A 24,922-nucleotide genomic window follows, 5' to 3' on the forward strand; every position below is an offset into this window, starting at 1 on the left:
GGCAGCCTCCTCAGCAGGGAGTGGTCCTGCCTCAACCCAGTAGTGCTGAGGGTGAGAAGCCCTGTTTTAAAACAGGTTGTGACTTTGGACAGGTAACTGAACCTCTCTGGGTTACTATTTTGTTAAGCTACGTTCCTAGTTTTAGATGGTGTGAAAGATGGCTGGCAAAAATGCCCCGATTCTCCAGCCTCCCTGCCCTGCCCATTGCAGCACAGCATCCCAGCTCCTGCTATCAAGACCTGGAGTCTGTGTCTGTAGCCCTTGGATCGGGGCTGGCCTTGGGAATTGCCTTGTGATAGCTTGAAGCCTAGGCCTCAGAGGCTTTGCACGGTTCTGCTAGTTCCTTGGGAGCCCGGGTCTGCCGTGTGGGCAAGCCTGGGCTAGTTTGCTGGAGGATGAGGGGCCTCGTGGAGAGCAACCAAGGTGCCCTATCTTAGGGCCAGCTAATCCCCCAAATGTGAGAGGGAACGCAGCCTACAGCAAAACCACCTACCTGACCCACAGCTGACCAGACCATGGAGCCCGGCTGAGACAAGAAGAACCAGCCAGCTGACCTGCTGTCTCACAGGCAGTAAGAGATTCTTACCGTTTTAACCCAGTGAGCTGCAGGGTGGTTTGTTATGCAGCAAGGGATAACTGACACACATGGGCTTGAATGTCAGATGCAGTTAATGGTGAACTCTGAGGGCCGTGGAGGAACTTCTCAAGATTTGCTTTCTTTCCTAATATCTGATATTTTCTTAAGTTGGATAGCTTTCCATGGTCCAAGGTGCATACAGCTGCATCTTTGACACCCAGTTAATGGAGCTAAGCAAGCTCTATCTGGAGATAGGTTTGCTTAAGGTCAGTTTTATCCACTTGTATCATGAAATCAACTCTGACATAAACAATAGGCGAAGGTTATTTATGAGAAGGACTCAGGAAAGCTGATGAATGAACAATCCTCAGGGGTGTGAGGAGTCAGGGCCCCTCAAGGGATCTTGGCAGCAGGGATCTGTGATTCCCCTTCTGGAATGTGTCAAGGGTGACCACAGTGTCCTGACCACCTCCATCCAGACTGAGGACCAGGACGGGAGACTCTGATGGACTTTCTTGTGCCCCTGCCCTGTCGATAGAGGTGAGATCATTTGATTGGCAGCCCAGCCAACCCCACACCGAGAGGGAAAGGGGCATCAGACAGGAGCAAAAGATGCCTTCCACCTTAGTCCTCCGCTTCCCCTGCCCCTCCATCCACAATGGTACAAACTGGGAGAGGGGAAGAGAGTATGCATAGGATTTTTGGCATAATGTCTGGCCAATCAGGACATCTCCTCACAGCCTAGCTGGAAAATGAAAAAGCTTAGTCAGAAAGTTAAAAATCAAACTTAGCAGTACTGTTGTAACCTCCCCCGGTCACTCTCGCCTTGTCGTGTGGATGTCAGAATTCAGGGTGATGTGTTGGAAGTCGACAGGGAGTGAGAAGGGGGCTGGCCGCACTCTGTGAAGACCTCACTCTTTGAGTCAGATTTGGACCAGGGTGTTCTCCGCCACTTATGCCACAGCAGATACCACATATTAGCAGAACCTCCCAAGATTCTCTTGACCAGACATCAAGTTCTGCTGTCCATAAGTCAGCCCAAGATCTTCAAGCTGTCCCAGCAGTAGAGATGGATGAGTTCCCTATTTCCCAACTGTAAATTAGGAGGGCAGTGGTTTCCAACTTTTCTTTTAATCTTCTTGAATCCAACAGGTAAATGTGGAGCCCTCCTCATGGGGGCAGTTGCATGTGTTGGGGACAGGAGAAGGGGGAGTGGGCAGCCTTGGACACACACTTGACTTCCCCTCGGTGCCACTGTGGCTCCAGAGACGTCTCTGTGGCCCCATCCGGGGTCTGGGGACCACTCTGAGAAGATTGTGGGGCCGCTAACCAAGCTTTGAGTACAAGTCTCTGTGAGCAGATTTGGGGCTGGCCTTCCTCGGTGTTGAGCGTAGGAGATAAATGTGACAAAGGTGCCGTGGGGATGGCAGGTGCTGGACCAAGTTCCTGAGACAGTGAACCAAAGGCAATCCAGTGTTTTCACCAGAGATCAGCATAGGCTCCAGGGAGAACTTAAGAGTCTGAGAAGTTAAAGAGGAACGGTCCCAGGTTCTACTCCCCTCGGTTCCTAGAGTAGGAAGTAGATTTGAACATAATAATGAGGGGCCTGGCAGAGGGTTAAATGAGGATGAGTGCTTAGCGCTGTCTGTATTACCGTGCCAGCTTGCAAGTTGATGGATAGCGGGGTTGGCCACAAAGCCTTTGCTCTTTTCCTCTCACCTCACCGCCTCCTGCCAGAAAGAGGATAAAAGGGGGAAAGCCTCCCACCCACACTGGGAGTTGGCTCTCCGTGCTCTCTCCACCAAGGCTGAGATCCAGTCTCCTTTCTCTCTCTTCCAGGGACCATTTTCTTCTCCCTTTGTCCCGGTATGTGTCTCCTGGTATTCTCTAGGAATACCAAGAGAGGAATTGACGCAAAAAAGGACTAAAGCGTCTGCGACAGGAGGACGGAGTGTGTGATAATGATATATAAAGCTAAAAACACTAAGTGGGCAAAAATGGTGCTCCAGAAATGAGTAAAACCGAGATAAATCTGTCCCCTGGGAGCTATAACGCATAACTCAAATAACGGGAGCAGCAGGGGTCTTCAATCCGCTGGAAGAGCAGGTCGCATTCCTGTGGAGGAGAGCCTCTGCCCGGCATCCGTAATTGTTCGTGTGCTCGGGGCTGGCCGCTACTCCCACAACTGACGTTCCAGCTGGCTGGAGCAGGGCTTCTGCTGGGACCAGGTGCCTGCAGGCCAACCTGTCTGGCAGCAGAGATCCGAGGTCCAACCCCAGCCCCGCTACGGAAGGGAGGGAGAACTGGGTGGACCCCCAGAAGACCTGGATTTCAGTTCTGCCTCCACCCCTTTTGTGCTGTATGACCTTGATCAAGTTACTTCATGTCTCTGAACTCCAATTTTTCTCTCGTGGAAGCTGGAGATAGAAATGTCTGCAGAAACCCACTCAGCAGGGTGGCTTCACAGATGTGTTTTTTAACGATCTATTTGAAGGAGTGGTTCTCCAAGTGGAGTCCCTGGAAGGAACAGCATTAGCATCCCTTGGGAACTTGCTAGAAATGCAATTCTTGGGCCACACTCCAGACATACTGAGTCAAAAATTCTGGGGGTGGCACCCGACAATCTGTGTTTGAACAGGTCTTCTGATGCACGGTAAAGTTTGAGTACCATCCCTTTGTAGGAAAGCATCCCCAACTTGTTTTCTTGTTCCCGAGCATCCTAGGTGCTAACTTAACTCATTAAAAAGGACAGCAGAGACTCAATGATCAGGGGTCCAGCTGGGCTCCCAGGCAGTTCCTGGGATTGGTAACGAGAGTCCCTGTTCCAGGAGACATTTGAGGAGGGCTCGGGGTCTCCACACCTCTTGGTGGGGGATTCTCTGCAGGTGTGTGTGGTCCCTTCATCTCAGACCCAACCGACTTTCCTCCCTTTCACTGCCCTTGGCTTTTTAAGCTTTTCCTCTCCCCAGACTCAAGAAATGCTTCCAGTCAGGGAGATAGGACTTTCTTCTGCCCCATCACAGTTTTTCTACCCCGATTTTCTTTAGAGGTACGCTTCTAAAGCTCAAAAGCCCAAGTTTTGAGATTCACAATATGAGCCTTTTGAAGTTTAAAATCTTCTCTCTCTTTTCTGCAACCCATTCCTTAAATAAATGTCATAAAATCTAGTTGCCACGAGAGTGGGGGAAAAAGATGAGTAACAGGACCACGTGGAAGGGATAGCACAGGTGGTGATTTTAATGGTAACGTCTCACCACACATACTTGTAAGACAGAGGGGCAGGCCACTCCACTGAGCATTGCTGGACAATCTTACCCTTTATATAGGAAACTCTGCACACATCACTTTGTTGGGAGGACAGGGACCCACGTTGGGAACACCACTCACATGCAGCTTCTTACCCCACATCCCATGGCCATTGTAATAACTTTCCATCATGTACATAACCCGGGTCTCTCTTCCTCTGACCCTATAGAACTCAGCTAGCTCAAGTGATCCATTCCCATCTTTCATGATCCCCATCTGGGTCCTCCTTTGATAAGAGCTCGATGGAGAAACTTCTTTGTGTCTATTATAAAACCTTATGATGCTAGTTTCAGTGTGGTTTTCAGTAGTTACATTCTGAGAAGTATGGATTTTGTGGTTCTGCACTTTTAAGTGTGATCTCACTTTTGTGTATCTAGTTGAGTGGGGATTTAAAGGCATCGAGCAAGGAGCCCAGCTTCCATGTGATTAGAGATGCAAAGATTTGAGGAGGCCACTCCTGGAAGTGTAAAACTCCACTTGCAGCAGGACTGAGAGGGTGTCAAGGTAGATACTTCAGTTTTACATTGGTATGATGCATTGGCGTTTATAAGCGTTAGCACATATTAAAGATTAAGATGTATTTTTGACAAGCAACAGTATGAGCTGGGTTGGAGGAATAAGAGGGGTTGATAAGATTTAAGGACCAGTCAGAAAGTTACCAAACAGTAATAGAGTTTATTTCTCTGCATCGTGCCTTCAACTGCATATGTTCTGTAGTTAAGAAAACTCATTGTGGATTATATTTGACTTTTAAATAAAATGTTCTGTTCTATGTTATATAGAAAAGACATATTAGAGCAGAATACTCTTAGTAATGGTAAGCCATGGTCAGCCCTGACTAATACCACTTTCTAACTACTATACAGGATAAGCTTTCTAGAGGGTTTCCTTGTAAAGATTCAGCAATGCCATGAGGGTGAAGCCAGAGTGATTGCATGAAGTACAGTGAAGTCAACAAGATGATGCTTAAGATGACCTTGGTTCCAGTTTTCCTATGACCCTCTGTCCAGTCTTTTTTTTTTAAGATTAATTAATTAATTTTTGGCTGCGTGGGGGTCTTAGTCGCGGCACGTGGGATCTTCGTTGAGGCATGCGGGATCTTTCATTGAGGCACACGGGCTCTTTGTTGTGTCGCGCGGGCTTCTTTCTAGTTGTGACGTGAGGGTTTTCTCTTCTCTAGTTGAGGTGCGCAAAGCTCAGTAGTTGTGGCTTGCGGGCTTCGTTGCCCCGTGGCGTGTGGGATCTTAGTTCCCTGAGCAGGGATCGAACCTGTATCCCCTGCATTGTAAGGTGGATTCTTCACCACTGGCCCACCAGGGAAGTCCCTGTCCAGTCTTACCAATGGTCAGACAGCACAATTCTGGTTCTAGGTGTAGTTGTAGGTCTAGGTCAAGATCTAGGTCTAGGTCAAGGACTAGGCCAGGTCAAGGTCTAGTTCTGTATTTAGTTCTAGTCACTGCACTGACTTGCCCTTGCTCGTCTGAGAAATGGTAGTTACTCCTTTACCTGTGTGGTCGCACTCCTATTTAGCGGAAAGGGGATGAGGAGTCACAGGAGTTGGCAGCCTGGAGCCAGTGCGGCTTTTCCTGGACGTCAGAAATGCCGAGCTAGAAACGGTGGCTCACTAATGATAGAACTGGTACAAATAGCATCAACTAGAAAGTGGAACTCACTTTAATCTACCTGTATTTCACTGCAATAGCTGTCTCTAAGTTGAATGGCGGAGGTTACGAAGTATATTTGTGCACTATAAATCATTCTGTTTTAGTTTTCCCACCCGTTTTCGTTCTTTTTCCCCAGCCCTTCCTTCTTTTCCCTCATCCCTTCTATGGGCCAGTAAAGTTTATTCTTCCACAACTTTAAAAAAAAAAAGAAAAAAAGAAATGCCAAGTCAGGTCCCAAACTGACTTTAGTTCTTCGGTCCTGTGTCCCATTAGAGGCACACAGTCCTGTGTCCTGTGGACATACCCGACTGCCTTGTTTTGTGGAGAGAAATTAGAGCTTGGCTTTGGCTGTCATTTCTGAGTGGGATGAAAGGTTTGCCCTTCATCCTCCATGCTTTGCTATAACATACCAGCCAAAATGACCTGCAATGTGCAGCCATAATCAGACACCAAATAGTCAGTCACTTCCCTCTTGTCAGGTAATGAACAGCCCAGATGCCACTGTGGAGGGTGATTGGAATTCAGCGATCATGGGAAACTCTACCTTAATTTCTACATGTGCTGACAGCAAGGAGGGCAAGTAGCAGGGTGCATCTCAGAATCCATTCTTTCCTGGCTCAGCAGGCGTATGGGTGGAGCCTGATTCAGGACTTGCTAGGGAATCCAGATAAATAGAGATTGAAGAAGATGAGAAAGGATTATTGACTGGAAGAGGTACCTTAGTAATTGTGACGATGGAGAGAGATTCATAATGACACTGCTTTGGAACATTTCCCATGAGGAATGCTTTCCCACCTTGGACCTGCAAAGATGGCTTTAAAGTGGGGAGTGGGAGGGCTTCCCTGGTGGCGCTGTGGTTGAGAGTCCACCTGCCGATGCAAGGGACACGGGTTCGTGCCCCAGTCCGGGAAGATCCCACATGCCGTGGAGCGGCTAGGCCCGTGAGCCATGGCCACTGAGCCTGCGCGTCCGGAGCCTGTGGGGAGTGGGAGAACAAGCAGGGGACTCGGAGTCAGGAGGTCTCTGCTCTGTCACATCCTATTCATGGACCCCAGACCCAACCCCTGAAACAACTGTGTCCTGGTGGTAAAACGCCAATCATTGGCTTGGGATCTATGTTGTCAGTGGGTGTTCAGACTGCCCCTTCTGGTTCCTGGTTAACAGTTTCTTTGCCTTCCTGCTTCACGGGTATCAGAACTCATCAGGAGCAAGAAACAGAAAACTCAGCTCAAAGTTGTTCAAGCAAAAAAGGTATTTGTTGGCTTATGTAACTGAGCTAGTTTTAGGCACTGCTGGATCTGGGGACTCCAATGGCTTCATCAGGACTCAGTTTCTTGCCATCTCTCATTTCTGCTTTCCTCTGTGTTCACTCCATTTTCAGCAGGCTTGCTCCTCCAGATGGCAAAACAGCTGCAAAAAAGCTCAGCTTATATCCTCAAAGCTTCGGCTTCACTGTAGTAGAGCCTCTGTCCCAGCATTCTCAGCAAAAGTCTCCCGGAATTTCACTGGCTTTGGAAAAGTCACATGATGCTCCTGATTTGGGTCTAAGTCAAATGTTTCCCCACCACTGCAGGAGAAGAAGCCCCACTTGAATCACTTGGGCTAAAAGTGGGGGGAGTGTTGATCCGAAATGAAAAGTGAGGGCTCTTGCAAGAAGAGGGATGGATGATGGATGGATGGATGCAATGAATGGATGCAGTGGTACCCACGCTACATCACCTCCCAAAACGTGGCCTGAAGGTTGACGCAGACTCTCTCCTTGACCAAACTTCATTCAGGCTCCTCTGAGCCCTCTTCTCAACTAATCCCTGACCTTGGCCTTTTGTGTTCACCTCTTCATTGCCCTGTTTTAGCAAGAAACCTGATTAGGTTGGTTTAGACTGAACCCCCCAGCCCCAATATCTGATCACCCTTGATATCTGATCAAATTCCTCATCCTCCATGCTCCTCCAGGTGATTTCTGGTCACCCTGATCTGCCTTTAGCAAGAATCCTGTCAAATCGGTTTAGCCAGAAATCCCCCCTTACCCCTGATGTTTCTTCTTAGTAACCTTCCATCCACTGACCCCAGCCCTGCTCCTTGGCCACAAATCCCCACCTGTCCATTCTGAATTCAGAATTGAGCCCAGTTCTACACTGAGATCTCTTTTCTCCTACTGCAATAGTCCTGAATGAAATCTATTTTTACGGCTTTAACTACTATCCAGCTCTTTTTCTTTGACAAGGTTCTCCAAAGGCAGGGATTTTAGTAGACCCAAATGTCAGTTCCGGTAAGTGGTATGTTGTGAGTTTCCAAAATTAGCTAGAATTGGTAAGAGGTTTGTATTTTTTTAAATAAGTTAGAGTGTGTTCCCTTATCCTTAGAGTGTTTCTCAGTGATGGGTATATGGACATTTATTATGCTGTTGTTTCTCTTTTTGTAAAAATTTGAAACTTTTCATAACAAAAAAGGTATATCCCCCAAATCATGCCAATTTCACTCGCGTGTTTCTCAAGACACTTTCTTGGATGGAGGTGGGGGAACCCAGGGCGCTTGGGCCTGCTGTGTAGACCTGCAAAGGCTTTCTGGCCAAGTGACAGCTAGACTGGGTCTTTAAGGATGAGGGAAGAGGGAACATGAAGGTGAGTGTGCATTTCAAATACAAAGTAGAAAGGGCTTTGCAAACTGCAAAATGCCATAAAATTATTGTGCCTGTGTGGAGGGAAGAATATTTTTGAAACAGAAACATGTTTTTCCCTCATTTGCTTCCCCACTCTCATTGCCTTTGTTTTTCACCTCCCTCAGCCAAGCCCTCTGTCAGGAGAAAGGGTAGGACAGCAAAAAGAAGAAGAGAGTCTTTTCAGTGTCAGAAGCAGAGACTTGAGGGGGATAGAAAAGAAATAGAGTTCCCCGGTCTTCTCTATCTCCAGGCTAGCCTGGGGAAGGGGGACACCCACAAGTTCTGTGCCTGATGCTTTCCAGTGGTAAAAAGTTGGGCTGGGGAAAAGACAATACCCGATGATGTCCCAAACTGTGGACCATTATGCAGCCATTAAAATGAATGCTGGGGACTTCCCTGGTGGTCCAGTGGTTAAGACTCCGTGCTTCCACTGCAGGGAGCACGGGTTCAATCCCTGGTCAGGGGGAAAAAAAAAAAAAAGGAATGCTGCAGTAAATCTATAATTTTATTAGAATGCAAGCACTGAATTGTGTTTTCTAGTTCATGACACATGCAAGACGTAGAAAATGTATGTCACAAAACCTCTTTTGCTAGAACAAATGTTTGCATATATCAATATTTAGATGAACATGGACAAAGGTAGGAAAAGATACACCTTGCTTCCTGGCATTGTTTACCTGGGGAGAGAAAAAAGATGGAAGGGGAGGAAAGGAAAAAAAAAAAAAAAGAAGTGTTCATTCTAACTGCAGAAAATATTCCTCTCTGGTTGGCTAATTTGTCCTAATGATGATAGAAAAGCCTGCCTAAATCCAGGAGCTCTTACCAAACTGGAGGGGCGGAAAGGATTTTGGGAGAACTTTCATGTCCTACTTATACATTTCTATATTGCTTAATGCTCTACAAACATTAAGGCATACATTGTGCCTCTAATTATAAAAAGCAATACATATAATGCACAGAGAGAGGCATGTATATACACAGATCTACACATGTTAAAAAAGTGTGCACAATAAAAAAGCATTTGTGATAATTCCATTTATGTTAAATTATATATAATGTGTGTGTGTATATATATATATATATATATATATATATATATATATTATATGAGAGAGAGAGAGCTGTGAAAACATTACCACCAACTCAGAACACATACATATAAGGAAACTCAAGATAAATAAAAGTAACATTTTTGGTTATTGAGTTTCCTTATACTTACCTAAATTGTTTAAATTGTTTTGTACAAGGCTCATGGGTTTCCCCACTTCTAAGCAGGCAGTAACAGCACCCATCTGAAAGATAACACATGTAGATTTTCCGACACGCAGTAGGCGCATGATAACTAGTTGAAAGGAAAGTAATATAATTCTCAGAATCCAATCAAGCTGTTGTCATTGTGGAGACAAAAAGAACATTCGCTTGGAGAAGCCAAAGGTAGCTGAGAGGAAGCTCACACACCACCCTCTCGTTAGGAAGAAAATCAGATGCAGAGGTTCACGAGGTCCAAAAATGATGCAGGGAGAAGAGGGATTTTGAGCCTGCCACCTTAAAACTGGAACTTTGCAGCAAGGGCTGTGGACCTCATGCATCGGCTGTGCTGAGAATTGACCTTCCCACCATGAGCAAAGTCAAAGACACGAGATGGGTTCAATTTCCTGCTACAGCTTCGAGTTTGCAGGACTTGGAGCCTGCAGAAATTAATAGCTAATAGTGCTACTTTCCTGACGCACTGGCTAAGCTGGGAGCCACTCTTTCATCATTCCTCTGTCCATCTGGGTGAGGAGAGATGAGGTTGTGTGCACCATTTTATTCCCAAGGCCCAAACAGAGCATCTGGCCCAATGCAGCTGCTCAGTAACTGTTGAGTGAATGCACAAATAACTGAGGGAATCGGTGAAGAGAGGATTGAATAAATAAGTGAATAGGTGAGACAATGTATGAATTCATGAATTTGTACCTGAGAAGAAACCCTGACACAGCTTTGAATTCTTCCTCCAGGCTCAGGTGGCTTTGTGAAAAGCCGTCCATCATCCTTGCCCAGTCTCCCCCTACACAAAGATCCACTTGAGGATAATGACCTCTTGGCTCTCAGCATGCAGATGGCAGCCATGGAAGGGAGCAAAATTAACTAGCCTCCATCACCTTCCTTGTCAAACACTCCTGAAACCTTATCATGGGCAAGGCATTAACCAGAAATATTAAGGGAGAGATGGGAGAAGTTCTAGAAACTCCTGACTCTCAAGGAATTTTCAGACTTACAGGGTAGCTATTAGACAAATACATAAAAATATCCCCTCCTGGGCTTCCCTGGTGGTGCAGTCGTTGGGAGTCCACCTGCCGATGCAGGGCACATGGGTTCGTGCCCCGGTCCGGGAAGATCCCACATGCCGTGGAGAGGCTGGGCCCGTGAGCCATGGCCACTGTGCCTGCGCGTCAGGAGCCTGTGCTCCGCAACGGGAGAGGCCACAACAATGAGAGGCCCGCGTACTGCAAAAAAAAAAAAAAAAAAAATCCCCTCCTAAAATATACCCAGATAGATGCTGTAGATAGTCATCCCTGCAGAAACTCTGGGGAAAATGACATCGGAGGTCACAAATGGCTCCCCAGAGGAAAGGAAGAACAGTACAAACAGCAGTAAAAAGTGCAGACTCTGAGGCCAGTCACTTGTCTTGAATTCCAGCTCCCACCACTGTCTGACGTGGGCAAACTTCAACTTTCCCCATCTGTAAAATGAGGGTCATGAAAGTAATGATCTCCCAACATTGTTGTGAGGGTGAAGTAAGCCAATACATGTGAAAAGCTTATAACAGCACCTGGCACATCATAAATGTGACGTGTGAGCTATGAGCTTTATTCTTACTCTACCCTGAAGAGATGAGCTGGTTAGATGACATGGGGGACCCTCAGAGAGGGGACCATGGAGAGAGTCAGGTAGCACAGAGAGCTGGGAAGTTAAGTTAACCTGGTTCAAAGCCTGGTTCTGCCATTTTATACCTGGGTGACCTTGACTTAAACTCTCTAAAGCTCAGATTCCTCACTTAGAAAATGGTAATAACAACACCACTTTCATTGAAAACATATGTTAACCATGCCATGATAAATGGTGGTTATTACTAATGAGAAGCACAGTGAAGAGGATCCCGGAGGGAGGTGAATAAATTAAGCCTGATGACACGCCTTGCTTCTTCCTCGTATTTCCCTTCTTCCCCCAGATCTGTCTGAGGCCTCATCATTACCGGTTTGCATTTCTATTTTAATCATGTTATAGGTTTACAGTATTTTTCCCCCTGCATCTTTATATGTATAATTTGGGTACTATTTTTACCCAACGAGGCCATTTTTAACGAAGAACAGATTCAATTGTCTTTCAGCGTATATCATTTTTTATCTTAATTAATGCTAAAATATTCTTAGGGGGAAAAACACATCCCACAGAGTATTATGCAAGGAAACTTAGCATTCATTTTTGCCTCCCTCTTGTCTGGCATATCAATTTATAAAGGTTTTAGCATCCTATGATTTCAGTGACAATAAGGCATGCTCTTAAACGCAGACATCCATCTGTGGGAATTAAGTCACGAGGTGTCAACAGCAGGTTGCAGGATAAGCACCAGCCAGATGTGTGCTGGGAGGTGGAGGCTTGACAGCTGAAAGAAGAAGGGGACTGTGCTGGTGGGGAGAGTAATGCCAAGTGAAGACTGAAGCCAGGCTTTGTCTCTGATTGATCCACGGGACCATTTCTTGAGTAGAGCTGAGCCAATCCTGACTCTGGGCTCGGAGTGTCCTATGAGGTTGTTATAACTCCCAACCAGTTTGGGCATCTTTGTTTTTGCTCAGCATCCTCAGCATTCAGTCTTCTTCCTTCTAATCGGACGCCCACTTGACCCTCAGGGAATCACCCTTTCCACACTCAGCCCAGGTATTTTGAGGGAAACTGACTCTCCCTCAGCTCCAGGGATGGACATGCAATGCAGATCTGATCAATCAGTACATACTATCTCCCTGGCCACAGTGATTGGGTAAGGGATGACTGTGTTGTAAATGAGCGGGACCCTATGGGGCCTTCCCGGGACAGACTGGTGTCTCCTAGGAACTTCAGCCTCCTAGGTCCTCCTCAAATGGCACATTTAATCAGAGAAGTGAGAAAATGCAGCAACAAAGGAAAACAGTCAAGCAAGACAAAGTAATAAGTGTTTAGCTATTAAACAAAGTCAAGGACTTCGATATAGATATCAAAGTGCTATAGATAATATGATATAGATATCAAAGGGCTATAGATAATATTCTGAGCCATACCCTTGAGCTGTTTCGCAGATACTGAAATCCCCATCAGGTGGAAGAAGATAATTGCATGCTGCCCACAAGCCTGTAGACCCCAGCCCGGTTGGAACAAGAAGGTTGATGGTGTTGACTCTCGATTACCTAACCACCAACCAATCAGAAGAATGTCTATGAGCTGATCACGCACCCTGTCTTTAAAAATCTTTCCCTGAAATCTGTTGGGGAGTTTGGGTCTTTTGAGCGTTAGCTGCTGGTACTCCTTGCTTGGCCTTGTAATAAATGCTACACTTTCCTTCACCGTAACCCAGTGTCAGTAGATTGGCTTTACTGCATGTAGGCAAATGGACCCAAGTTTGGTTGGGTAAAAATACGACCAAATCAGAGCCAAAGAGACTCCATTTGGGGACTTGAGTTGGAGCCATTGGGAAAAGGGGTTCTCTTTCCACTGGGATATTGAGCTGGTAGCAGTGTTACCTGGAGCTGCCATCTTTACTATGAAAAGGGAAGGGCTTGTCTGAGAATGAAGCCAACAAGAAAGAACGAGTAGAGAGATGGAGGTAGATTCTTGATGCTGTGTCTCCTGGACTCTGGATCAAGTCTTGCTCAAAGCCAAGCTACCCTCCGGACCTTTAATGAAAGCCTTTTTGCTTAAGCTGAATTGAGCTGGGTTTCTGTCACTTGCAACCCAAAAAGCTCTGAGGAGTACAGAGTCTCACCAGAGAACTGTGAGAAGCCAGGATACTCTGCTAACGAGAGGGGAATGATGTGGTGGTGACTCGGTCTGAGGGGGTCTCTTGCCCCAGACCTGCTTGTCTTCCTAATAACATTGGACAATCGTTTGGTACCTGGAAAGTTCTAAGCAGTCTTTAAATTGCACAGTCTAGAGGAACCAAGAGGCTGGGTGACAGTGAGATGTAAAATGTGGAAGCTTTACTGGGTTATGCAAGAACCTCTGAGGGGAGTTGACAGAAAGGGAGCATGTGTCAGGAGTATAAAGGACTCAAGCTGGGGAACTAACCTGGCATGAAGGAGACGTGGTGAACTTGAGCTGTATCTGTGGCAGGTGATGTTCAAGGGGCCCGACCTGAGTGGGGATGTGAGGGTTGAGTTATGAAAAGTGTCCACAGGAAGTGACTAACTTTTATTGACAATTTACCATGAACCAGATACTGTCCTAAATGCTTTACATACAGTATTGTGTTTAATCCTCTCAACAGCCCCATAAGTTATAGGGCTTATTATTTCCATTTCACAAGTAAGGAAACTGAGGCTTAGAGAGGTGAAATGACTTGATCGGCCATAGTCAGGATTTAAACTCATGTCTGTTTGACTCAAAAGCATCTGGTGGGTGGTGACTTTGGGTTCTGGACTTCATATAGGACTTTGGCTAAAAGCTCGGGGACATGGAAGAGGGGCCATGGTCAGAGGGCTGCTAAGACCAAACTCTTGGTCATAGACTCAACAATACAGGGAGACGCTCATCCTCCTGGGGGCATGGAGTGACAGGAAAACAGGCATGGGTTTGTTGGAAGGACTGCCCTGGGAGTCAACAGGCATCCTGGGCCTTGTGGCAAAGGACAGACACAGGACTCCAAGTTGAATTCCAGGCCTCCTGCCAGAGCTTGTTCAGGGTCAGCTCAGGGCTGGGAGAGGCCGAGGAATGACGGACACTGACAGAGAAAGGGAAGGAGAGTCTTGAGATTAAAAAGAAAGATGTTGTGACAAACTATATGAAAAAGAATATATATATAAAACTGAGTCACTTTGCTGTATACCAGAAACTGACACAACATTGTAAATTAACTATACTTCAATTAAAAAAGAAAGATGCCTTTTATTCATTATAAACAAAGAGTACACATTACCTAACACATGGCCACCACTGGACTAGACTCTTCCTCACACACCTGAGGTTCAGAGAGGTCAACTGAGTCGCCCTGGGTCACACAGGAGCTGAGCAGGCATTAGAAGTTAGATATGCTTAAATGTAAAGATCTTTCCATGGAGCCAGACTGAGTCTACATCTCCTTGAGAATTAAAATAATGAACTAACCATCAGTTCTGAAATATGAATCATAAAGACAGCTCATATGTACTGACAGGTACTCTTTGAGAGGCAGGATGCTAAGTACTTTTCTTGGATTATCTCATTTCATCCTTAAAACAATCCCATGACAGTTAGATAGGTATCATCATGATCATCTTTATTTTACTGAGGAAACTGAGACTCAGGAAGGTAACTTGACCTCTGTTTGGTCAAGATCACAAAGCTAGTGAATGCAGAATCAGAATCTGAACTGAGGCAGCCTGCACTTATAGACAGACCCCAGCTTTTAACCATGACACCTCTACCTACAACTGAGCCTCAATTTCTCCATCTGTAAAATGAAGATAGTGGTAATACCCACTTTCTGAGGCCATTAGAATGAACTAATACATACAAAGAGCTTGGAAGAGTATCTGGCACACATAGCTCAATCAACATTGGCTTTCACTATGGTTATTTTCATTTTTGCATCACCATCTTTAAAAGGGCACTTCTCCCTTTCCCAAGGCTAACCTGCAGTGTTCAAGTATGCTAGGGGAAAGGTGAGGTATCATTCATGTGCACGGGCCTCTTAGGGTAATCCTGAGGCAAGAGATAAAAGAAGCTCTCTTGACATAACTTCATAAACACATTTTTTTTTTTTTTTTTTTTTCATAAACACATTTTAATCCAAACATTGATTTTCCTTTGGAATAATCCCCATCCAGTTCACATGTGTAATCTCTCTACAGCTCTAATACAGACGAGGGCATCGATAACATTATTGAGATAAAACAGTCACCTCTTTCTTCTTCCCTTTATTCATCAGCCACCCCGGGGCCTGCCTTTCTCTTTTTTCATCCTCTGCTACCCGGCATCATTAACGGGAGTGCCTTCCTATCCCCCACCAGCTGTAACTCAAGGTGAAGATTTCAAATAATGACAAGGAGTAAAATATGACGGATTTAAGCAAATTCAACGGGAAATAATCTGAAAAAATATTATTTGCTCTGGACTCATGCCTCTCTTTTGATCTTTCTTGTCCAGAATACATTTCTTAAAAATGCTCCTTTGATAGCAAAAAGCAAGCAGATGCGAAAAGGAAATCTTATGTCTTTGTTGGGAAATAATTAGTCTGATCCAGTTGCTTGCTTTCTGATGGACAAAAGAGTTTTTAAAGAAAATCATTTGTGTTTTCTGAGCCCCTTTTGGCAGTACAGCTTTCTTAGATTTGGGCTTTTTGATGAGAGCTGGGGAATGGAAAATTTCCCTGAATAAGAAATCAAAAAGTTTGACCTACACAGTTACATTTCTTTTAACATGACAACAATTGGCAATTACATTTTGATCTGAAGCGTGAGGGTGAATACGGAGAGCTAGAGCAAATCATTCTCCTTCTTCTAAAACGCCTTCTTTCTTTAGCTCAGCACCTGAAGCTGATTTCCCTTTTTTCAGTTCCAAAGACTCAAGATAATCTATAGCTGGAAATACCTATATTAGCTGCAGCTGGGGGGAAAAACAGTTGGCAAATTCATGAATCAGAGTTTCTTTTGTGAAGGGTATGTGTTCTGAGAGCTCAAGGATGCTTTGGAATCAAGTGTGAGCTGGTCCCTAGTGTTAGCACACTACAGAGTTGTTTCAAGCAGCCTGTCTGTAACAAAGTGTGGCGTCCGCCCATGGTCCCAGAGTCTGAGAGACACCAATGGCTGTAATGAAGACAGAACATTATGTTTGATGCGTAAGCGTGATTGTTCATAGGTCTGTGGTGGAGAGAGAGGCTCTGAAATCCATCAGGCTTGGGTTCAGACCCTGCCTCCTCTGTGATTTGGAGCTGATTGCTTCATTCCTCTGACAGTCAGTGTCCTTGCCTGTAAAGCAGAGATACTAAGAGTATCTTACAGAGCAGAGTTCTCAACCTTGGCAGTATTGACACTTTGGGTCAGACATCTGGGCTGCCCTGTGCGTTGCAGGATGCTGAGCAGCATCCCTGGCCTCCACCCACAAGATGGCAGTGTGCAGTCTCCCCACACCCAACCCCAGTGTTGACGACCAAAAATGCCTCCAGACATTGCCAAAAGTCTCCTGGGAGGCACAGCCCCTCTCCTCTGCCCCCACTGATTCACTGCCATGGAACTATTAAGAAAGTTGAATGAAGTGACCCATGTAAAGCTCTCAGACACTGCTTAGCAGATACTACATAGTAGGTACTCAACAAATATTTGTTGTTACTGTACTAGTAAAACTGTAAAGCAGAACTCTTAACACAATATTTTTTTTCTGTTGAGGATTCTTTTTTTTTTATAATTAAATTTTTTAATTATTTTATTTTTGGCTCTGTTGGGTCTTCGTTTCTGTGCAAGGGCTTTCTCTAGTTGCGGCAAGGGGGAGCCACTCTTCATCGCAGTGCGCGGGCCTCTCACTATCGCGGCCTCTCTTGTTGCGGAGCACAGGCTCCAGACGCGCAGGCTCAGTAGTTGTGGCTCACGGGCCTAGTTGCTCCGTGGCATGTGGGATCTTCCCAGACCAGGGCTCGAACCTGTGTCCCCTGCATTGGCAGGCAGATTCTCAACCACTGCGCCACCAGGGAAGCCCCTCTTGAGGATTCTTATGGAATTCGTGGATCTCTGGGGCCCCCAAATTCCCTGGTATTAGACAGGAATCCCCAGTTGCCCCACCTGCTGCTGGTAAAATATTTTGCTTCCTGGCAAAGCCACCAGCTGCTAGGGGCAGAGAAATCAATTTTCAGGCAGTTCAGTGAATGACGGAGTCAAGAAAGGAGAAAACAGATTCCACATCAGTAGTGACAGTAACACTGAAGGTCTGAGTTACTAGAAGCATCCATGCCTGGGGGAGGACATGGCATGTCCAGAAGGGGTGGCCACAGCTGTTCCTCAGCAGCTGGAGGGGAAATGCAGAGGGCAGGAGAAACATATAATCAGCTTTCTACTTTTATATTTTAGTTCCAGTTATGGAACTAAAATATGGACTGCTCAGTTTATGGACTGCTCAAAATGGTTAATGTTGTTTGAACACAGTTATGGGCTGAATTGTGTCCCAGTAAAATTTATATATGGAAGCTCTAGCCCCCATGTGACTGTACTTGGAGAGAAGGTCTTCAGGGAGGTAAATCTTCATAAGGATGGGGCCCTAATCCACTAGGGCTTGTGCCCTATAAGAAGAGGAAGAGGCACCTGCTCTCTCTGTCTCTCTGTCTCTCTGTCTCTGTCTCTCTCTCTCTCTCTCTGTCTCTCTGTCTCTCTCTCTCCCTTCCGAGTGCACAGCGGAAAGGCCATGTGAACAGAAGGAGAGAAGGCGGCCGTCTGCAAGCCAGGAAGAGAGGTCTCACCAGGAACTGAACTCTCCAGCAACTTGATCATGGGCTTCTAGCCTCCAGAACTTTGAGAAAAGAGTCTGCTGTTTAAGCTGCCCATTCTGTGGTATTTTGTTATGGCTGCCCTAGTGGACTAACGCACACACTTACCACGTGCCTGGCATAGTCACTCACTTCATCCTCACAACAGCCCTTTGAGGTAGGTACTGTCGTCTCCCCTTCCCCCAGGCCTCCCACATTTTACAGAAGAGAAAACAACGCCAGAGAGGTTACCAACTTGCCCAGTGTCACGCAACTAGGAAATGGACCACTAGGATTTGAATCCAGGCCTGTCTACCCCCAGAGCCAGGACCTTAACCTCTAAGCCATCTGAACGCGGGTCGTGCCAACCCCTCACTGCCACTTATAGAATGTTTACATCATGCCAGCCTCTTGTAAAGGTTTTAAAATGAGTCAGCTCTTTGAATCCCCATAACAATCTCAGGAGGAGGCCACCATTATTGTCCCCATTTTACAGATGAGGAAACTGAGGGAGGCTTACATCAGTTAACTTGAAGGGCCACACTTTTAACTCTCTGGCTCCCGAGCCTGGTTTGTAGCTGTTGAGGGAACGCTAACCAGCCCATTCTCTTGCTTTGGAGTCTCTGAGCAGGATACTGCTGCTGGGAAAAAAGAGCTGATGCTTGGTCTTTAGATGTCATAGAAACAGTTATTGAATTTTACCGTCTGTACAATTTTAATCTTACCAAGGATTCTGGGAGTGAGTGAAGGATGCAGGAAGGCTTGAGTGGTGGTGAGTGGTGGTGAGCTCACCCCAGGGCAAGAGGCAGCAAATGCTATTAGTGACTGCACGTTTGCTTCCCAGGAATCTGCATTTATGCAAATGAAAGCAAGAGGTCTCAGCCTGAGGAAGGAGAGTGAACACCCCCTCCCCAACCAATTTCATTCTAAGTTATATCTTTCTCCAGCTGGGGATTTAGCAACAAATTGCTTCTCCCTCCTTCATTTCTCTCCAAGGACAATGAATAATAATAATTCAAAGCAGAGCAAAAGAGCCTACATTTGTACGGTGCAAACCTCCACTGTGTTTTGATGTTGCCTGATTTTATCTTCAAATCCCCATGGGAGGCAGGTGCTTTCTGACAGATGAAGTCAAGACACAGAAGTCAGGACACTGGACCTCAAAGCACTGTATTTTCCCCAGGTGCTACCACTGGGTTTGTGGTCATGCTGTGGCAACTTGGCATCCCATCATGGTGAAGGGCAGGTCTAAGCTTGAATCCTACCCCTAGCCACTACTCTGGCTTTGTTCACATTACCTGACCTCTTTCAAGGTGCTTTGGATAAAATTTAAGAAATGGAGATAATAATGATCTCCCAGGGTCAGCCTCATACAAGTTGAGGTTATCTATGGAAAGCACAGTGCTTGGCACATAGTAGATGCTTAGCAGTTGTTTTCATTGTTCTCAATGGATGAGAACTTTCTAGAATGTGTAAAGTGAGTACTTTTTCCATTTCTCATGATCCTCAGGCATTTCCAAGTTGTGGGCTTCTCTGAGCGATCTTGGAAGCCATTCTTATTTTTTCTGGGGCTCCCCTGGGGTAGGGAAGATGACACAGTTCTAAACAAGGCAGTATTTGATCAGTGGTCATCCAGCCACCCTTGGCCAACAACTCTGATGTCTGAGAGTCAACATAGCACATTGTTTGTGAATCCCAGGCTTGACATCAGACTCCAGTCCCAACTCAGTACCTACTAGTTGTACAACTATGGGCATATGTCCCATTGGGTTGTTAGAATTTAATGGGACAAGGCTTGTAATGTGCTTAGCATGCCTGGCACACAGCTGACAGACGGGCTGACTCAGTCCGCCCACACACCCCTACCCCCATTTCCTCCCAGTGGAGGTGGACATAAGTAGCCCCACCAGTAGGTCAGGTTTCCTTTCTGTTTCTCCTTCTCTTCCCTGCCGGGGGATGACTAAGATAAAAGTCACTTGGTTTTCCTGAAATGACACACAATGGTTCCTGTGCTAACCCCAGTGCTGTCAATATTCACCTTTCCTTCTTAGAAAGGAATTTTCCATCAAGAAGTAAAACCGCCCCTCCACAGTCACAGATCTGATGCACAGGAGCAAATCTAGGATTTTCTGGATTTTGACCCCTTCCTGATGACTAAGCACTTAGACCTCCTCCAGCTTTGGTTATGCTCATGATATAAGCATGGCATCTGCTGTCAAGAAACCTGGAGTTCCAGGCCAGAACTTGCCTCTTACTATGCACAAGTTGGAGAAGGGCATCCTCTCCACCCTGGACCTCAATTCTTTTAGGCCTAAAAGACAAGGTAATATCTCAGATCCATCCTCATTTGGATATTCTGTGTTTCTGCCATTCCCTTGATAACCAGGGAGAAACTTGATCATTCCCAAGACCTAAGATGATGAAACACTCACACCATATCTTGTGTGTAATCCGCTTCCCTCCGCTTCCCTGTCTCCTTAGCTTAAGTCTCCGCCTTTTTTTTTTTTTTTCTTTTTGCGGTACACGGGCCTCTTACTGTTGCGGCCTCTCCCGCTGCGGAGCACAGGCTCCGGACGCGCAGGCTCAGCGGCCATGGCTCACGGGCCCAGCCACTCTGCGGCATATGGGATCTTCCCGGACCGGGGCACGAACCCGTGTCCCCTGCATCGGCAGGCGGACTCCCAACCACTGCGCCACCAGGGAAGCCCAAGTCTCCGCTTTTGATCAGGAGGATTTATGATAATGATGTTATGTTCTGACCACATCTCTCACGGTGGGTTACAGTGGTTAAGAGCGTGGGTTTGGAGTTCAAATCCCATTCTTGCCACTTACTGGCTATGAACCTGAGACCTGGCACTTCTTTAACATTCATTCATTCATTCCACAAATATCGAGGGATGCTTTGGTTTGTGGATTCAGTGATGAGCAGGGCAGACACTATCCCTGTCTTCAAAGGTACAATCTAGTGACAAAGATTGTAAAGTGTGACCCGTGCTAGGATGTGGGAAGACCAATGCTATGAGATCACATAGCAGAAGCCCCAGTGTAGTCTGGGCAGGGTAGAAGGTCAGGGAAAGCATCGGTGGAAGTGATGTCTAGTCTGAAATTGAAGAATGAGTGGGACATAGAGTAGGGGAACCATATGCCAGGCAAAGAAAGCCCAATGTGTGGAAGCCAGAGGAATCTAGACTCTGAAATAAACTCAAGAAAAGTTCATATGAAGGAAAGTAGAATACGGAGTGTGTGGTGTGACTCTCCAGAGAGATGGCGAGGGCCAGGTCACGAAAGGGATTTGTAAATCACATCAAGGGGGATAGACCTTAATCCTCAAAGTAATTGGAACGCTTCAGACAATTGTAAGAGGGAATGACCTGATCACAGTTTTATTTTGGGAAAGTGAACTGCACTGTGGGTAATGGTTTGTGTGGGAGGAGAGACAAGGGAGAACAGGTTGGAGGCTCTGGCAGTGATCTAGGCAAGGGAACACGAGAATGAAGCCTCCTCGAAGCTCAGGATCTTGTCCACTTTTGTTTTCTCATGTATCCCCAGTGCTGGAACAGGCAACCAATAATTGCTTGTTGAGTGATAATGGCCTAGACCAGGGTAGGGGCAGTGGGGATGGAGAGAAGCTTGTGGATTTGAGACCTAATTTGTAGACCAAAGGAAAAGAGTAATAGATGATTTGGGAATTAAGAATGATGCCCAGGCTTGGGCAACTGGAGGGAAAAGGGTAGCATTCTCTGGGACAGAAAATCCTTAACCCCTTCGAGCCTCAGTTTCCTCATCTGTTAAATGGGACCAATGGCCCACATGTGACAGATATGTAAAGGGGGTGGTCTGGTGCCTGGTGCACACATGAGAGGGAATCAACGTGTCAACCGCACGTCCTCAATGTTCAGACCTCACCTCCCAGAACGCAAGTCCCCTGCATAGGTTAAGAACAAAGACCCACACATTTCCCCAGGGCCTCCAAGTCTGAAGTCTCCACAGAGATGCTGGCGGTGGTGCCAGCAGCAGCACAAGTGAAGACTGAGCAGCCAGGAAGTGAGAGAAGCCGCTGAGATTGTTGATTGGAGTTTATTTTCTATCAGTGAACTGTGGTTCTCAGTACAGCTCAGTCGCCTGCAAACCTTGTCCTTGATGAGCTATTCTGCTCTGTGTCAATGTGAAGAATTCTATTGGACAGAGGAGTGGGTTGGCGGTGAGGCTTTCTGTAGCTAAGAGGTCTCTGGGGTGGGTGGGGGGAGAGGGGAAGTAGCTGAAAGGAAGTGTGTTTGTTTTTCAAACTCAATGCTGGCTGGCATGCAATTACTTAGGGTCACTCCTCCGGTTCATTTTCTGCAAAGGAGGAATCCCACCTGGTCGTGGGCAGGAGTGGTGCAGTTGAGCTGGTTTCCCGGGGAGAAGATGCAAACACTGCCGCTAGAGAGGCTGAGGGGGTCCCTCGAGGCCGCCACCAGCCCGTCCCTTCTGTCCACTCAGGGAGTGGAGGCCAAGCAACAGCTCTGCCGGGCACCGCACTGTCTCTGTCCTGGGGCTGCTGAGATGCACGAGTCACGGCTCTGCATTCTGCAGGGAAGACAGACCGGCAAACGGGCAATTACGATCCCATATGATGGGATGTCAGCTTCCTGGGGCTGCTGTAACACATGATCACAAACTTGGGTGCCTCAAAACAACAGAAATTTATTCTTGCACAGTTCTGGAAGCGAGAAGCCCAAAACCAAGGTGTCAGCCTTCGTGCTCTCTTTGAAGGCTCTAGAGTTTCCTTCCTGGCCTCTCCCTAGCTTCTGGTGTTGCTGGCAAGCCCTGGCGTTGCTTGGTTTGTAGATGCATCACTCCGATCTCTGCCTCCGTCACCACATGGCCTCTCCCTGAGTGTGTCTGTGTCTCTTCTCTTCTTCTCGGCGCACCAGTCATACAGGATTTAGAGTACAACCTACTGCAGGATAACCTCATATTTACTTGCAAAGACCCTATTTACCAATAAGGTCATATTCACAGGTACCAGGGTTTAGGGCTTGAGCATGTCTTTCACAGGGAGGGGGCCACAGTACAAAATACCACGTTGTAAGTAAAGGAGTGTTTGATGTTCTCTTTTATCAGATTTCCCTTTCTTACAAGTGTTACGGGAGGAGCCCCAATGATGTGGTCTGGTCTTCCTTTCTCCCTCCCTCCTTCCCTCCCTTCCTTTACTTTTCTACTTCTTTCTTCCCCTTCAGTGGCTCGGTCAACACTTCCCCGTGACGTACCTTCTGTGCAGTATGGGAAGCATGGAGGATGGGGTGGGGAGCCAGAACAGACCAGTTCCCACCCTCTGAAGCCTGCTGTGCTGTGGCGGAAAGAGACAGTAACCAACCAGCCACACAAATACGTGTAAGATGACAATGGAGATGATTGGAGTGGGAGCCCTTCTGAATACTCAAGCTAACGTCTTGAACTGAATTCCTAGGGTCACAGGGCTTCTAAGATCATAGGGTCATAGGACTTCTAAGACCAATCTCTAGCTGTGAACTGCCCATGTGTTTCTGCCCCATAAGCTTCAACATCTCCTTATTGATAAGGTATAGGACAAGAGGAACTAGAAGTTCATTTACTTAGGAGCGACCATCTGCATGGAACCTTCTGGCTGGAGAATGGGGATGAGAAAGGGGCCCTCCATTTAGCAAACTAAACAAGGACTTGGAACATAGCAACCACAGGAGTCCCCCTGCAATGAGCCACTAGGACATAATGATAAACTAACCATCAGATTAAAATCAGGGGCCAGGACATTAGAAATAATGAAGTGACATCCTGAGTAGTGGGAATACCCACAAACTTGGGGTTTCCTAGGGGCACCCTTGGGAAGCCTTTGAGAAGACCATTGTTAGTGGCAAGGGCTACAGTGGTGGGGTACATGGTGTGTGGGAGCAAATCATAGGCTTGGCTGGGTCAGGGAAGTGATGTTCCTAGGAAGTGATGTTCCTAGGAAGTGATGTTTGCCTTCTATCAGAACCATGACAGCAAAGCTGGCAAGAGAAGAAAGGCATTACCCATGCATGACACAACATGGATGGATCTCCAGGTTTTACACACAAAGGAGTTCATGTTGGATGCTTCCAGTACTTGAAATTCTAGAAAAGACCAAAGTAATCTCTAGTGATAGAAAACACTGAGGAGGGGCTGTCGGGTAAGGAACACAGGGAACTTTTTGGAGAGACAGACATACTCCATATTTTGATTATCGTGGTGAGGACAGAGGTTGTGTTTGTTAAAACTCACCAAAATGTACACTTAAAATGGGGGGCATTTGATCATATGTAAATTAGACCTCATAAAAATGGATCTCGAAAAATGCTGGTCGTATCCTTTCTTGTTTTAATTCTGGGTCAAAATCATGGTAGAGGCCTTCCTAATCTTCCCCTAAAGTCCTCTGATCTTGTTATGACATAACGTCAGAGCCAGGAGAGAACCTCTAGACAGTTAAGATCAAAGCCATCATTTCACTTATGAAGAGACTGCATCTTAGGGAGAAGTGATGAGGCCAAGTCATGGAGGTCAGAAGGATACACTGCAGATTGGAGAAATCCAGATGGTGGGAAAAGGGCAGGCTGGCATGTTCTTGGGTGATGCAGCCCACCACTGAGATTACAGGAGTTAAATCTGAGGTCATCCAGCTAATCAGATTTGGGACTGGAATCCTAGATCTGGCCAGTCCCAAATCTGAAATCCTCCATTTCCTGGCCATGCATGTCTTCCTGTCCTGAGCATGTTCTGTGAAGCCTTCCACTGGCCCATTCAGACTCAGTCACCCTCTCACACCACATCTGTTACAGTCATGCACACAGTTTACATGTCTTTTCATGTCTCTTTGCAAAGATTCTTCCACACCAAGTATGTCTTGATGTGGTTCCATGGCCTCAGTGGTCTGGGTAACTATTTAGAATCAGCGCAGACACAGAAAACAGTTGGGGGCCACCATCATGCAATGGAGGAATCATAGTCTAGAGCAGAGGTCTTCAAATTTTGGTGCGTATCCAAATTAAAGTCCGAATTCCTGGGATTCTTGTCCCAAG

At 46.4% G+C, this 24,922-nt stretch overlaps 1 long non-coding RNA gene across 1 annotated transcript in view; it reads left to right on the plus strand.

The window, feature by feature from the left end:
• The window catches only part of LOC149747410 (uncharacterized), a 186,887-nt gene that overhangs the window by 87,311 nt on the left and 74,654 nt on the right, over positions 1 to 24,922 (plus strand). The window contains exon 2 of the long non-coding RNA XR_016387802.1: positions 1 to 23,240. This exon is cut by the window's left edge and continues 21,003 nt beyond it. This is a non-coding gene — a long non-coding RNA (uncharacterized LOC149747410). The remainder of the gene's footprint in view (positions 23,241 to 24,922) is intronic.

The sequence above is a fragment of the Delphinapterus leucas genome, chromosome 15, assembly GCF_059928025.1.
Source record: "Delphinapterus leucas isolate spDelLeu-1000000601 "Yukka" chromosome 15, BTC_Dleu_Yukka2, whole genome shotgun sequence".
Classification (NCBI taxonomy): domain Eukaryota; kingdom Metazoa; phylum Chordata; class Mammalia; order Artiodactyla; family Monodontidae; genus Delphinapterus; species Delphinapterus leucas.